Source organism: Nycticebus coucang, chromosome 1 (genome assembly GCF_027406575.1).
Source record: "Nycticebus coucang isolate mNycCou1 chromosome 1, mNycCou1.pri, whole genome shotgun sequence".
In the NCBI taxonomy this organism is placed as follows: domain Eukaryota; kingdom Metazoa; phylum Chordata; class Mammalia; order Primates; family Lorisidae; genus Nycticebus; species Nycticebus coucang.
Genome location: NC_069780.1, coordinates 55590214 through 55606915, shown reverse-complemented (window position 1 = coordinate 55606915; position 16702 = coordinate 55590214). Strand labels below are relative to the sequence as shown.

Sequence of the window (16702 nt, the reverse complement as noted above, 5' to 3'; positions counted from 1 at the left end):
GGGAGAGCCAGGAATTCACCAAAGCTGAAATGCTAAAGGTCAACAGCGGGCCAGCCATAGGCAGGCAGGCAAGAGTCTAAAAGGCCAGCAGGTAAAAAAGGCAGGCTACAGCGTTGAGTTAAAAACCAGACAGCCATATGGAAAGCAGAGCCTCACAGCTGCAGGAGAGTCAGGCAAACACAGGACAGGAATCAAGCAGGCAGGCCAAAAGCAGGAAGGTATGACTATCACAGAGCAAAGGGAAGCAGACAGCCAACACCCTGGGCAGGCAGGGCAGGTCCAGGAGTTCCACAAAGAGTGAAGGGAAATGAAAAAGTGCACATGAAAACAGATTTATAGACATGTTTAAATTTATTTGCACCTGCATGTGCACAAAAGTAGCAGAAAATGAATACTGATCTGACAACAAAATCCATTTAATGCTAAATTTTAACATTTTCTGTTATCATATAATTGAATATGCCATGTAGTACATGCAAACATTATACTTTATTGTCTGTTTTCTTCTTTCCCAAATGGCCAGTGATTTACCAATATTTCCCAAAACCAAATGATCAAATTTAGACATGACTGATTGTGATCTGAGATTCTAAATTTTTTCCACCACCCTCTCCTTCCTCACACTTATACACAGTTGTCAAATGTAGACTATCTGTACCTGTTCATGTAATGTGAAGAAGGAATGGTTAAAAAGAAATGAATATAGTCATGTTTTTCATGGACGTACAAAAACTAAAATACTTTCCTACTTTAATCTGGAAGATTATTTAAATATTTTAAACGTCAGCATGAGACAGGGAAAGTTTCTTAACAGAAATCAGAGACCTAGGACTACTTTCTGCTATGCTAGTAAATCACTCTGTTTATTAAACCTCTCAAGATCACAGCTCCCTTATTTTGAAAATAACAAAGATTACTTCTTTGTCTTTAAAATTCTGTTCCCAATCAGAATTTAGAAATTAATCAGATTAGATTAGACTCTTCTAATCATTCTAGGGGCTCATGATTAAAATGTGTTAACCAGAAAGGTCTTGAAATCTCTTTCTTTAGAAGTCTTTAATATAAATTAGAAAACTCCTGATGGAACAAAGAATTAAATGTATAATCATAAAAACATAGAAGAACTAGAAGAAGTCCATAGTCTTACTTTACCCTAATTTAGAGAGAGGAAGCTTTTCTAAACATGACATTAAAACCATGAAAAAATGACAAATGTAAGAACATGGAAATTAAAAACTTCTGTTCAACAAAATATGACATGAAATGGCATAAACAAAATTAAAAACAAACAAGCAAAAATGCAACACAGATCACAAAGGATTGATTCCCCTAATGTATGAAGGGATTATGGATCAGTAATAAAAATGTGCAAGCATCACATGTGCAAAATGTCCAGAGACATAGCTAGAAATGTTTGAAAGAAATGTGAATATCACTAAACATGAAAAGATATTCAATTTCAGCAACAGTTAGAAATACTTAAGTGAAACAATAATGAGGTATAACTCTTCACTTCTCAGGCTGACAATTCTTGAAAACTGTATCAGCAGTATTTGTTGTGGAGAAACAAATATATGCCTACACTTCTGATTATAGTATGAATTGGTACAACTTTCTTGAGAGTGATCTGATGATATGAATTATTATTTTGAATGTGTATACCTCGATTTTCCTCTTAGAATTTACCGTATAGAAATACTTGAACTAGTTTAAAAAGGTGAACATTATAGCTTTGTTAAGAAGATTGAAGATAAATAACCATCTACCAGTAAGAAGTAGGTTATATAAATTATATTTCTTCTGTTCACTGGGAAATCATGCAGTTAAGAAAAAGGAAAAAAGGTTTGATGGAGGGAGGGTAAACGGTGGGACCACACCTGTGGAGAATATTGCAAGGGTACATGTCATATCTACTAAGTATAGAATATAAATGTCTTAACATAAAAATTAAGTAAATGAGGTGAAACCCTATATATTTTTTTCTCATTAAACTTTGTTTTAAGGGGTCTCAAAATTCTGTGACAGATTTTTGGTCATGTTGTTTCCACTAAAAAGTACTGATTTTAAAATCTAATAACTTAAAACTGCCACACAAAAAGAAACAAATGGTTCACAAAACATTTTCCTTTCCTTCTGAAGGTTTTACGATGCCCTGTTATCATTAACCAGTCTTTTACTATTAAACTTAAATGGCCAATTGAAACAAACAGTTCTGAGACCGTTCTTCCACCACTGATTAAGACTGGGGTGGCAGGTATTAGAGATAATATTCATTTAGCCTTCTGAGCTTTCTGGGCCGACTTGGTGACCTTGCCAGCTCCAGCAGCCTTCTTGTCCACTGCTTTGATGACACCAACAGCAACTATCTGTCTCATGTCACGAACAGCCAAACGACCCAGAATCTGAGAAGCTCTCAACACACATGGGTTTGCCAGGAACCATATCGACAATGGCGGCATCACCAGATTTCAGGAATCTAGGGCCATCTTCCAGCTTCTTACCAGAGCAGTGGTCAATCTTTTCCTTCAGCTCAGCAAACTTGCAGGCAATGTGAGCTGTGTGACAATCCAGTACAGGAGCATAGCCAGCACAAATTTGGCCTGGATGGTTCAGGATAATCACCTGAGCAGTGAAGCCAGCTGCTTCCATCAGTGGGTCATTTTTGCTATCACCAGCAACATCTTTGCAACATCTTTGCTATCACCAGCCACAACGAACATCTTTGACAGACACATTCTTGATGTTGAAGCCCACGTTGTCTCCTGGAAGAGCTTCACTCAAAGCTTCATGGTTCAACAGACTTTACTTCAGTTGTAACATTAACTGGAGCAAAGGTGACCACCAGGCCAGGTTTGAGAACACCAGTCTCCACTCGGCCCACAGGGACAGTACCAATACCACCAATTTTGTACATATCCTGCAGAGGCAGATGCAAGGGCTTGTCAGTTGGATGAGTTGGTGGCAGAATGCAATCCAGAGCTTCAAGCAGCATGGTTCCACTGGCATTGCCATCCTTCTGGGTGACTTTCCATCCCTTGAACCAAGGCATGTTTGCACTTGGCTCCAACATGTTAACACCATTCCAACCAGAAATTGGCACAAATGCTACTGTGTCAGGGTTGTAGCCAATTTTGTAAATGTAAGTGCTGACTTTTTTAACGATTTCCTCATATCTCTTCTGGCTGTAGGGCGGCTCAGTGGAATCCATCTTGTTAACACCAACAATTAGTTGTTTCACACCTAGTGTGTAAGCCTGAAGAGCATGCTCACGGGTCTGCCCATTCTTTGAGATACCAGCTTCAAATTTACCAACACCAGCAGCAACAATCAGGACAGCACAGTCAGCCTGAGATGTGCCTGCAATCATGTTTTTGATAAAGTCTCTGTGTCCTGGGGCATCAATGATAGTAACATAGTATTTGCTGGTCTCAAATTTCCATAGGGAGATATCAATGGTGATACCATGCTCACGTTCAGCCTTCAGTTTATCCAAGACCCACGCATACTTAAAGGAGCCCTTTCCCATCTCAGCAGCCTCCTTCTCAAATTTTTCAATGGTTCTCTTGTCAATGCCACCACATTTGTAGATCAGATTGCCAGTATTGGTGCACTTGCCCGAATCTACGTGTCCAATGACAATGATGTTGATATGAGTCTTTTCCTTCCCCATTTTGGATCATATGGGCGGTTTTCACAACACCTGTGTTCTGGCAGCAAACCCGTTGCGAAAAAGCCTGAAACCCTACATTAATTAATTTGATCTAAGCATTCCAAATTGTATATAAAATCAGCACATTATACCCCATAAATGCATTAATGTATACGATCTATGTGTCTATGACGTAATAAAAAAAATTTAAAAAAAAGAAAAAGGAAAAAAGACATTTCTGTATTGTTTATACTTTTTATAATTCGTATTAATTTTAAAATACTAACAAGATGTAGATGATTGATAGATAAATAATAGATAAATATATGAGAGATATATTTCTCTGATTATATAATTTAAGTATAATTCCAGTACATTCATTTACTCATTTATTTATTTAGCAAGTATTTTTGAATACCTAGTCTGTATAAGGCTCTATTAGCAGAAAATCGTATAAATAGCTTTTCAAATTCCCTTCTAGCTCTTTTCATCAGTTTCCTCCCCAAATACCAAAGATGGTATTTTTTTAGTATTTAGGAAATCTTGACAAGTTGACATATCTAACACAACAGCAAAATTAATCTTTAGTCTAAAAACCAACAGAAAGGAGCAACACAGGGAAGGCAGCTGCAAGTTGCTTGTGAAAGATTAATCATGGAGTTGTTAGGAAATGCACTACTGTTACTACAAGACTCACATTGGTTTGGGGGCATTGTTTTTTATTTTGTTTTCTTGCTAAGAATACAGGGAGTTAGAAGAAGAAAAGTATTGCCTTACAACGTTTGTTGCTCTTTAAAACGCAGTTTTTTCTCTTATTACATAACTTAAAGGAAAAAATTAAAAAGAAATCTTTTACCACATTGTGAATTAACATTCAGAAGAGGAATTTGGCAAGACTGAAGATCACCTAGTGTGCACTGGTTCATCTGAAAGACGTTCAGCCTAAAAGAGGTTGTCAACATAATGAAATTTTTTCTCCACGGGTGGCAGGAAGTTACTTCCAGGACACGCCCATGTGCTCCTCACGGTTCTGGCTGTCCAGTCCTCTCCCAGGGTTCCCAGACCTCTCCCCGGTGCAGCCACCAAGGGCCGAATACCTGTCCCAGCCCAGGGAGGCAAGGGCTGAGGACTCTGGCTGGTATCACTCTGAAGGGTCAGTGCTGTGCCTCACCTGCTGAATGTTTTCAATATCACCTTGGGTAATCATGGACACTTTTGTTTCTTCTAAAAGGAAGAAACTTATTGGACAGCCATTGACTTTGAGGAGGCTCAGAAACTCACCTTTGCCACTGGCTTCCTCACTTTAGGGCTAGCAAATCACAGGAATATCATCCCACCTCCCCTCTTCCACTGCGTGTTGTGCCTGCTCCGCACCTTGTCACTCTGCAGTTACATGCGCAAGACAGTGATCTCTGACTCCCCGTGGCTTTGGCCGAAGCTTCAAATCTACCTGTGTTAGCACCAAGGGGGAAAATTTAGATGGACTGTACAGGGTGGGGAAGGTGTGCAAATGAAGGAAGATGTGGGTCTTGCCTGTGACATGTGTACCGATTACAAGAGAAAAGCAAAGTTCTAGACTTCTTTATCCGCTGGGCAGAATTAATGTTCCTTTTTGCTATTTTAATTTTTTTACATCATTGACTTTTCCTTTCTAGTCCAGCTTTTTTCAGTTTTCATTATGATTTTAGATGTTTTTCTCCCTATATTCACTGTCTTCCCTATTAAGACTCTCTTTACATTTCTGCTGTATCCTCTCATTAAAATTCAGAGTCCACACCAGGCTCCTACCTTGACTGACTGAGTGATTTTTAGTGTGTGCCCGTGTTTGGCAGGTATTTAATAGTAATTAAAGATTTCTCTAATGTGTTCATAGGGTTCTCCTATAATCAACAAGAAGTCACTTTGATTGATAACCACTGTCACAAAAATAGGAAGGCAGGACCTCTTAACAAAGTTCCTTGAAGGAGAATTCAGTAGATGAAATGTTCCAAATGAATGTCCAGACATATTTAACCTCAAAGCAGGATTATTTGAAAGGCCAATGCAAGCTTTTATTGTCTGCCAACCATATCAAAGTGAAGCCCAGAATACAGATTCTGAGCATCCCTGAGGCCTAAAAAGGCCCCTGAGGTTCCCTTTCTCCTGCTCATTAGCTGGAACTCTTTGGTGGTGTGAGGGATCAACTAGAAATCTATAGCAATAAAGCTGGTGCCGAGGCTGTCCTGGCAGGTGAGAAATTAAGACAGGAAATAAATCCCGTGGGCTTTAGAATAATGAGGAGAAACGGCAAAACCAACAGCTGTGGGTAAAGGGCATGAACAGCTAAAGAGTCTCCATGGGTCATCATTGGAAAACATATTATTTCAGTATATATTCTCTTGATTTAGTGCCTGCTGCCTGAGGTCTGTGGTACCACTAAAGCTAATAAATCATTGCTCTGGATGGCAGCCTGAGCACCTGTGTTTTATCATACAGCAGGAAACCTTGTAAATTACCAGGAGAAGCAACTAGTGACCAGGCAGCAGAGCTATGAGAATCAGTCAAAGCCTCAGTCCATTAAGCCCATTTCACTTTATTTGCAGATGCATGAAAAGAAATAAGGAGCACTACGAAAGGATGAGCCTCCGCCTTTTGATTAGTGTTTAATGAGAACAACACAGGGCTGCTGGATCCAACTCCTAATGGTCTACAGAGGGGATATGTCCACACGGGACCCCACCTGCTCTCTCTGCCCATTGGCTATGCTGCAATTTAGCTTCTAACACCAATAGGATAACTTCAAGGGAGTGGGTTTGTGGCAGGCACAGAAACCTTGCTTTGTGCTTTTGTGCCTTTGAGCTTTGTTTTGTAAGGAAAGTTGGCTTATGAATTCACTTGATGTGTCACATTTTTCAAAACTTTTGATTCTGTAACTTCTTCTCAAACAAATTGGCCAGGGAAAAAAATGTGCAGAGGTCAGACCTATTTTTCTTAGAAAATTTATCTAAGTGAATAAGCTCACTCTTTCCCAATCTCATCCCATTCCCCTCCCCTCAACTTTTATGCGAACATCTCTCTATTGTTCTGATAACCTCTGCATTCATCAGAGCCAGAAGTAAAAAGACGCTTGAAACCAAAAGATATGTTTGCACAGCTCACTTAATGGGGCCTTCAGCCATGAGATACACTTCCACAAGAGACAAACTCTAATGGAGCTTTTCTCCAAGCACTTCTTGATTTACAGTCTCCCGTCTGTCATCAATTGAAAATCTAGTGCTCCTAACTTGGGTCAAAATGACATTTAACAGGATTGGGCCAAGTTTCTGATTACTTAGAGATCATTTTATCTGGATCAAATATATGCATTGCTATTCTGAGGTCAGACTTCTTTACGTGGAAGGATTCTGAATACACCTGCTAGGCTTCCAGATTCAAGGCTACGAGCCCAAATTTCAGCATGCCAACTTTTGGAAGAGAAGAGAAAGGGAGTTGTGATTATCTCTAATTGCCTGTACTTGTAACAGCCAGATGGCCATAATTCAGCAAAAACCAACAGCTCTCCCTTCCCCATCATTCCTTTGGAATCTGTGAGCTGGACAGGGAGGGAAGATAAACATAGATCATCCCTTCCCCACTCCCTCCCCACTGAATATGAGGAGTAACTCCTGCAAGCACAACTCAGAAAGGTCCTCCTTGTGCCCCTCTGTAAATGACTGTTCAGCCAGTTCTCAATTATTGAGGGAGAAGGACTGCCATATTCTGGGTAATTTTCATTCTGTGTATCCTTCATACTCTATCATCGTCTCTTCACATGCTGTCTGCTATTTCTGGTTGTGCCATTGCTGGGGTGACAGAAAGAAGCATCACCCATCAGCAACCCCCTTCCCACCAAGGGTGCCAACAGCGCTTCAAGCAGGGTTCCTGGAGTAAATACTCCATCAAACTTCCACCTCCCAGAGCTGTCAGCCCAAGATGGTGTATCTACAAAGGGATTTCAGAGCTTTATAAGCAAATAATGCCTCCTCCAAAGCACATATTAACTGAGCAAACAATACGCCTTAATTCGGCATATGCATTTGCATATTTACACAGAAGCCCCTGCTGCTTATTTGCCTAAGATAATGAAAGAGCTTCTGAGGAAGCTTCTCCACTGGAGCTGAAGCACACATGCGGAAAACATGAGGGGTTGATTTAAAGTTTTAATTTCCTTTTTCTGGGTTGGGGGAGAGTCATCATTTGGATTAATTTAGATAATTCACAATGTCTGGTAAAAGCGAGAGCAGTCTAGGATAGAAACTCTTATAAATCTTTTTCTTTGCGGGGCTACTCATTTATCTCAGTATGTTCTACCAAATTTTCTTCAGTATTAAATGAGGCTAATAACACCTGTAGAAAGACAATGAGGCCTAATGATATAAAAAGCTGTGAAGTTCAACAAAGTTTTGTAGTAATGTACAATCCTAACCTTGGAAATCAGTGTATCTCTATCCCCAACTATCCACAGGACAAATGTTTAGCCTGGGTTACTAATCCAGAGCAGCATCAGTGAAACTCCTCTTTCCATATTCTCACATCCTTAAGAATTTTTCATTAAAACATTTCTGAAAATAATTTTTGTAGTACATTCTAATTGGCATGTCCCCTTAAATCCTTTTTAGATTGATAAGCAATAGAAATTATCACATGGTCATCATTTCTTTTTCTTAAGCAAGTTTAGCTTTTTATACAAATCGGCAATTAAAACATTTAAAGCTTTTCATTTATTTTTTTCTTTCTTTTTATTATTAAATCATAGCTGTGTACATTAATGCAATCACGGGGCACCATACACTGGTTTTATAGACCTTTTGACATACTTTCATCACACTGGTTAAGGTAGCCTTTCTGGCATTTTCTTAGTTATTGTGTTAAGACATTTATATTCTACATTTACTAAGTTTCACATGTACCCTTGTAAGATGCACCACGGGTGTAATCCCACCAATCACCCTCCTTCCACCTATCCTCCCCCCTCCCTCCCCTCCCTCTCCTCCTTCCCCATATTCTTAGGTTATAACTGGGTTATAGCTTTCATATGTTTGGAGAACACTTAGAGATCTAAAAATAGACCTGCCATTCAATCCTATAATTCCCCTACTAGGTATATACCAAGAAGACCAAAAATTGCATTATAACAAAGATATTTGTACCAAAATGTTTATTGCAGCCCAATTCATAATTGCTAATTCATGGAAAAAGCCCAAGTGCCCATCGATCCACAAATGGATTAATAAATTGTGGTATATGTACACCATGGAATATTATGCAGCCTTAAAGAAAGATGGAGACTTTACCTCTTTCATGTTTACATGGATGGAGCTGGAACATATTCTTCTTAGTAAAGTATCTCAAGAATGGAAGAAAAGGTATTCATTTATTTTTGATTGAAACATTGTAATTATAATTACAATTTGGTGTTTCCATCCATATCTATGTTGTATAATGATCTAATCAAGATAGTGTATCCATCACCTCACACATTTATAATTTCTTTGTGGTAAGAACATTCAATAGCCTCTCTTGTAGCTATTTTATAATATAAAATACTTTTTTGTTAAATATTGTCACTCTACTATTCCACAAAACACTCAAATTTTCCTTCTAATTGTAATGTACCCATTATCCAAACTCTCCCCAGTCTACCTTCTCCACAATCCCCTTCAGACTCTGGTGATCGGGACTCTCAGCTTCTATGACATCAACATTTTTTAGATTTCACAAACGAATGAGATTGTATGGTGTTTGTCTTTCCACATCTGGCCTATTTCATTTAACAAGATGTCTTCAAGTTCATCTATGTTGTCCCAAATGATAGGATTTCTTTCTTTTTATGGCTGAATAGTATTTCATTGCATATATACAACATTTTCCTTATTCATCCATTTGTGAACACTTGGATGATTCTGTGCGTTATTGTATAGTAAATAGTGCTGCAATAAATGTTTACATTGAATATATATACACAATGGTAGGATTGCTGGATTGTTTTGGTAGTTCTGTTTTTAATCTTTTGAGTATCCTCCACACTCTTTTTTTCATAATGGCTATACTAGTTTACAATCACCCAGGGAATCTTGTAAGTATTTCCTTTGAGCCACATCCTCACTGACATTTGTTTTGTCTTTTTGGTAATAGCCATTCTAACTAGAGAGAGGTGACAGCTCATTGTGGTTTTGATTTGCATTTCCTTGATGATTAAAGATGTTGAGCATTGTTTTATATATATGTTGGCTATTTATATGACTTCTTTTGAGAAATGTCTATAAGGTATTCTGCCCTTTTTTTAATTGGGTTATTTGGGGGTATTTTTGCTGTTGAGCTAAGTTCTTACATATTCTGGATACTAACCCCTTCTCAGAGATATAGTTTGCAAATATGTGTATTGTCTCTCATTCTGTAGACTGTCTCCTTACTGACACTTTCCTGTGCTGTGTAAAAGCTTTTTAGTTTGATGTAATAGCATTTGTCTTTTTCTGCTTTTGCTTCCAGATCTTTTGGAGGTCTTATTTTAAAAATCCGTGCCTAGTCAAATAATATAAAGCATTTCACCTGGAACTAGGTGGTTTTCTTCTAGTGGTTTTATAATTTGGGGGTTTACGTTTAAGTTTTAATCCATTTGAGTTGATTTGTTTGCATACAGTGAGAGGGGTCTGTCTCACACTTATGCATCTGGATATTCGATTTCCTGGCAACATTTACTGAAGAGATTGTCTTTTACCTAATGTATGTTCTTGGGCACTTTTGTCAAAAATTAGTTGGCTGTAGCTGTTTGAATTTACTTCTAAGATCTCTATTCCATTCCATTGATCTGTGCACCTGATTTTATGCTAGTACCATGCTGTTTTGATTACTATAGTTTTTGAAGTCAGGTAGAGTAATGCTTCCAGCTTTGTTCTTTTTGCTAAGGATTGCTTGGCCTACTTAGAATCTTTGTAGTTCCATATGAATTTTAGAATTTTTTTTCTACTTCTGTGAAGATTATCTTTGGCATTTTGATAGATAAAATCTATAGATTTTAACAACATTAATTCTTTTAATCCATGAATACAAGATATCTTTCCATTTATTTTTGTCCTCTTCAATTTCTTTTATATAAATTCTATAGTCTTCAGTGTAGAGATCTTTCTTCTCCTTGGCTAAGTTTATTGCTAGGTATCTCTTTTTTTGTACCTTTTATAAATGGAAATTTTCTTTAATTTTTTCTCAGATAATTCACTATTAGTGTATAGAAATGCACTATTCTTGTATGTTGATGATTTTGTATCCTGCTACTTTACTGAACTTAATAGTTCTAACAGTTTTTTATGCCGTTGGGGGGGGGGTTGTATATAAGATCATGTCATCTATAAACAGGGACAATTTGACATTTTCTTTTCCAACTTGGATGGCTCAGGTGGCACTGGGAGGGACACATGCTTCAGATGAGGAATGCTCTCACAGGAAGCTGGTCTCAAGTCATACACTGTGATTGCTTCTCTCTGAGAGAACTTCTTGGGTGCTATAAACCCATGGACCCATTGTAGCTCAGACTGACATAGTCTGAGGCTTTAATGTAAATAAACTAGATATTTGTGAATTCACATAACTTCATTTGTTCTATCAATGGCTACTGCTGCATAAAGGGAAACCCTGTAATAAGAGAACAGTAAGAAGCACATTTTCCCCATGTGGTGGCTGGCAATTTTGGCATACTGGTGCCGGGACACTCTACCTAGCCTTATAGCCAGCCATCAGGGCATCTTGAGATCACACAGTGGAGTAAGGATAGACAGACAAGGAACATATAAGAATATGAGAATGTGTTGTAACATGAAATTACAAAATAATCCCAGTCAATAAGAATGGCTCATGTGAAAAAGTCCCCAAACAACAGATGCTGGCATGGATGCACAGAGAAAGGAGCTCTAATGCACAGGTGGGGCTGAAAATTAGTACAACTTCTATGGAAAATTGTATAGAGATAACACAAAGAATTTAAAGTAGACCTACCATTTGATCCAGCAATCTCACTGCTGGATATATACCCAAAGAACAAAACAAAAGGTCATTTTGTAAAAAGGATACCTATATGTGAATGTTTATAGCAGCACAATTCACAATCACAAAGACATGGTAACAACCCAAAGGCCCACCATACATGAATGGATTAATAAAATGTGATTTATGCATACTATGGAGTACTACTCAGCCAAAAAAGAAAAAAAAATGATAATCTAGTATCTTTTTAGTAGGGAGGGAACTGGAAACCATTCTTCTAAGTGAAATGTTACAAGAATAGAGAAACAAACACACACACTCAATACCAAATTGGAACTAATCAATCAACATTTAAGTGCCTATAGGGAAGTAATTCTCAACGAAAATCAAGCTGGGAGGGAAGGAAGAGGAGGGGATGGCTAAATTCACACCTACTGGGTACAGTGCACACTATCTGGGTGAAGGGCATCCCTAGGTGTATAACTTTGACTCAATCTGTACAAAAACAAAGTATGTAAACAAAACATGTACCCCCTAATATTCTGAAATTTTTTTAAAAGAAGTTAAAAATATAATTTTAACATAAAAAAACAACATCTTGAATTAAGAAAGTAAATGCTATGAAAATCTGTCCTGCGTGGGGATGCAAAACAGGTCATCTTCACCTGTCCAGCTCAGCTCCTCCACCACCTCAGGCTTTGTTGGGATGAATTCTGTCACATTTCTGAGGGCTGATATTTACCAGGAAGCTTAACAACAAAAGACCCAAGCCCAAAATGACTCCTACTAGCTGAGCAAGAAGACAGATGAATTTCAGGTCTACGACTCACACTAGGCAGCAGACTGAAGAAGAAGTATCAGCTCAGGCAGATGAAAGAAACACAGCCTTTCTTAGCTTTCCTACTCCAAGAACGCTGAGTGAACGTAAAGGTTTTTTTATATACACCAGCAGAGAAATGGAAAGCTGGAAAGTCAAATCCAGAGGTAAATACTTAAATGTTCAATAAGGATAACTAAAGTATATACTCCAGGAACAGAATTGAGATAGGTATTTTTCATTTTTACTGGGAAATTAAAGAAACTGTTTGTTACCAATTTGAGAAAGAAAATGTGTAACATGGTGGTTTCTAGTATACTGGTTTTTATTTCTGTATTTCTTGAATACATAGACATTCTTGTCTTGAAAAAGCACTCAATAATGACAATGTTTAAAACAATACAGTGCATTTTGCTTTGCTTATTGCAAGAATGAAATAATACTATTTCAGTTATCTTTTAACCACTACAGATAGCTGATATAACCAAGTACTTCTTTAATATAAAACATATGACTGTTTTCTCTATAAAATGCCAGTGCATACATATTATGTGACACTGGAGGTGGCATGGCAATTAAGGGCATAATTACTGTAATTACTGATGGAATTACTCATATTCCTCTATGCTACTTTTTATAATTATCTTGGTTTACGAAAATGTGTATTTTTGCATTGAACAGGATGTGGCCATTACTTGGCTGCCTGCCTGGGATGATGTACAGTTTCTGCCCCTTGAATGAACACAGGGCAGAGAGGTCACCACTTGTTTGCAGGAAGAAGAGGTTTCTGGAACACAACAGGCAATTTAAATGCATGTCATGAACATCCTACAAAAGCTCACAGATGGGTTTCATTGGAAGGAACATAACAGTAGGGGGGACATTACCCTAGAAGGAACCCAATAGCTTTACAGTCTTTAGACTTTAATGAGAATGACTTGTAAAAATAGTACAAAGGTTTCATACTGTTTGTCCATTCTTCTTCTAGTCTCTGGCTCAGAAATGAATAAATACAGCATACCATTTTTCCTAGTTTTGTTACACTTTTTATCACAGGAGTGAAGTTTTTAAAACTGGTGTTTTAAAATTACTAAAAATTAAAAGAGTTCTGAAAGGTTGTCTGCGTGTAGTCTTTTCTTTTCTTTTCCTTTCTCTCCCCTCTCCTCCTCTCCCCTCACCCCCCCACTTCGTATAATTTAAATGCTTTGAAAACTTAATTGGCTGGCTATCCTATTTATTTACTCACTCATCAGCCCGCTGGATGGAGTTAAATAGATAACATTGAACAAAGACTATAAAGTCATTCAAAACATGTATCTAATATTTTTCTGGGAGTAAAAAGTACATTTAAATACAGATAATTACTGGTACCATGGTCATTTGGCATCACTAATAAAGAAATATAGTATTTACATTATTAGTCTATAAAAATCATATAAAATAAATAAAGATAAATAAAATAGGGGAAATTTTCATTTAATCACAACAAATCTTAGGAACTATGTTCCATAATTTACTGTTGCTATTGTTAACAAATTATCATAAGCTTATTGGCTTAAAACATTAGAAATTTATGGGCAATGCCTGTGGCTCAGTGAGTAGGGCACTGGCCCCATATACTGAGAGTAGCGAGTTTGAACCCGGCCCTGGCCAAACTGCAACAAAAAAATAGCTGGGCATTGTGGCAGGTGCAGCTACTCGGGTGGCTGAGGCAAGAGAATCACCTAAGCCCAGGAGTTGGAGGTTGCTGTGAGCTGTGACACTACAGCACTCTACCAAGGGTGACAAAGTGAGACTCTGTCTCTTAAAAAAAAAAAAAAAAATTAGAAATTTGTTATGTTATGGTTCTGGAGGTCAGAAGCTTCGAACAAGTCAGGAGGGCTGTGTTTAGTCCTACGAGCTCTAGGGATAACTTGTTTTCTTGACTTCACTCTAACCTCTGCTTCTATCATCCTGTCTACTCTGACCTTCTGGCTTCCTACTATTAAAGACCATTGTATTTATATCGGGCCCATGCAGATGATGCAGGACAATTTCCCCCTCAATGACCTTAACTTCATCATATCTATAAAGTCCCCATTTCCAAAGTACACATTCATGGGTTATAGACATTAAAATGTGGACATATTTAAGGGATCATAGTACATCTTTTTAACTATTTTAGAAGAAAGTAGTTGCTTATCTCCAATTATTTTAACTTACATTTATTGGGCGGCGCCTGTGGCTCAAGGAGTAGGGCGCCAGCCCCATATGCCAGAGGTGGCGGGTTCAAACCCAGCCCCGGCCAAAAAAATAAAAATAAATAAATAAATAAATAAACTTACATTTATTAAAACGTCAGTAACAATTTTTATAGAGCTAAAAACATTAGTAATTGCTTGTTTAAGGTTCTGTTACAGAGCTAGCTGTGTCTCTTGTAATTTCTATTTCTACCTAGTTAATGGACAGATGTTTCTATCATGAATATCAGTACCAAGAGAATACATACCCAGGTGTGTGTTTCTAAATTAAACAAACTAAAATCTATTATTCAATTTAAATTAGTATCTCCCATCTGCCTCCATGCACTGATATAACCATTAGGCCACATTTTCTGACCGTCTAAGCATTTGACTCCTTTACTTTCAGGAATGTACCTTTTGTAATCTCTTACTGAGACCTCTTTCTTTGGGGGTACCTTTCATTTGTTTACATACCATCCTTCCCTTCTTTCTAGGAAAGGTTTAAGTCCATTGCAATCCCAAGTCTTTCTCTTTCTCATTGATACAGAGTTAATAATAAGCTAAGCAAAGTTAAGCCAGAAATACAGACCTCTGGGGGGCAATCACTATTATTACATCTTATCTATTTTTGATACCTCAGGGTAGCCTGGATATCTTAACCCTAAAAAGCATGCATGAACAAGGTCAGACAATTAAGCTTGCAAACTCATCCTAGAAAAAGTGCAATATACCTTATTGCTGAATATCACTACAGGCACCAGATGGACAAGGGGAGTTTGTGAACTTGATTGTCAGACCTGGTATGTGTCAGAAATGAAATAAGAATATAGAGTTTCACAATAGGGAAAGAGTTCCTGAGCAGGGAGATAAATATTAAATAATATTCTTCGCTAGATCCTCACCAATGTATCCAGGCTCTTAGCCATGGTTCCATCTACCCATTGACCATATGGAAACTAAGTACATAGTTTTAGTGACAAAGTAACTAACAAATGAGTAATCAAAGGGGTTATCAACTAACTGGACACCAACCAGGTGAATTTTAATTAATCAATTAAAAGGAAATAATAATACACAGAACATGTCCTATGTGCCCTCTGTGTCCTAAGTCAATCAGGCAAGATCAAGTAGTAAATCATCTTTATTTTCACACTACATATTTTAAATATCTTGGAAATTTAATTGTTAGGCTATATTGCTTATTTATTCATTTATTACTCTGTGCATAAAGTTAATTTAACTAACATGCATTAAAATCCAAACACTTCTATAGTGAGAATAAATTTTGTGCACATCCCTAAGGTGCAAATCTCATAGCATTTTTTAGTTATCTAAATTCAGTCATTCAGAAAGCATTTATTGAGTAACTGCTATGTAGCAGGCACTGTGCTAGAGATAAAGCAGTGATTAAAAAGATAATAACTCTTGCCCTTATCACAGGCTAATATTCTGCTGAGAAAAATGGATAATACATATGATAAATGAATAAAATATATATTATATAGTAGTATAGTCTAAGAAGAAAAACAAAGTAAGGAAAGAGGATGTGCCCTGTTAAAGATGTGAGGAGATTAAATTTTGGACAGCATGGCCAGGGAAGGCCTCAAATGAAAAGGTGACTTTTAGATAAGAAAGAAGTTTGGGGGCAGCACATGTGGCTCAAAGGAGAGAGTGCCGGCCCCATATGCCAGAGGTGGTAGGTTCAAGCCTGGCCCCGGTCATAAACTGCAAGAAAGAAAGAAAGGGAGGGAGGGAGAGGAAAGAAGGAGGGAGGGAGGGAGGGAGGGAGGGAGGGAGGGAGGGAAGGAAGGAAGGAAGGAAGGAAGGAAGGAAGGAAGGAAGGAAGGAAGGAAGGAAGGAAGGAAGGAAGGAAGGAAGGAAGGAAGAAGTTTGGTTAATTAGCCATGCAAATAATGGAAGGGGAGCATTTCAGTCTGAGAGACAGCAAGTTCAAAAGCCTGGGACTGCAAGCAGAAGCAAAAAGACTGATTTGTTGAAGGCTGAAAGAAAAGGATGGGA

The 16702-nt window shown here is 37.8% G+C and overlaps 1 pseudogene across 1 annotated transcript; it reads right to left on the bottom strand.

The window, feature by feature from the left end:
• Positions 1-1975: 1975 nt before the first annotated feature.
• On the bottom strand, positions 1976-3729 carry LOC128578324 (elongation factor 1-alpha 1-like; annotated as a pseudogene). The gene has a single exon (XR_008377709.1). The product of XR_008377709.1 is annotated as an elongation factor 1-alpha 1-like (transcript).
• Positions 3730-16702: the final 12973 nt, after the last annotated feature.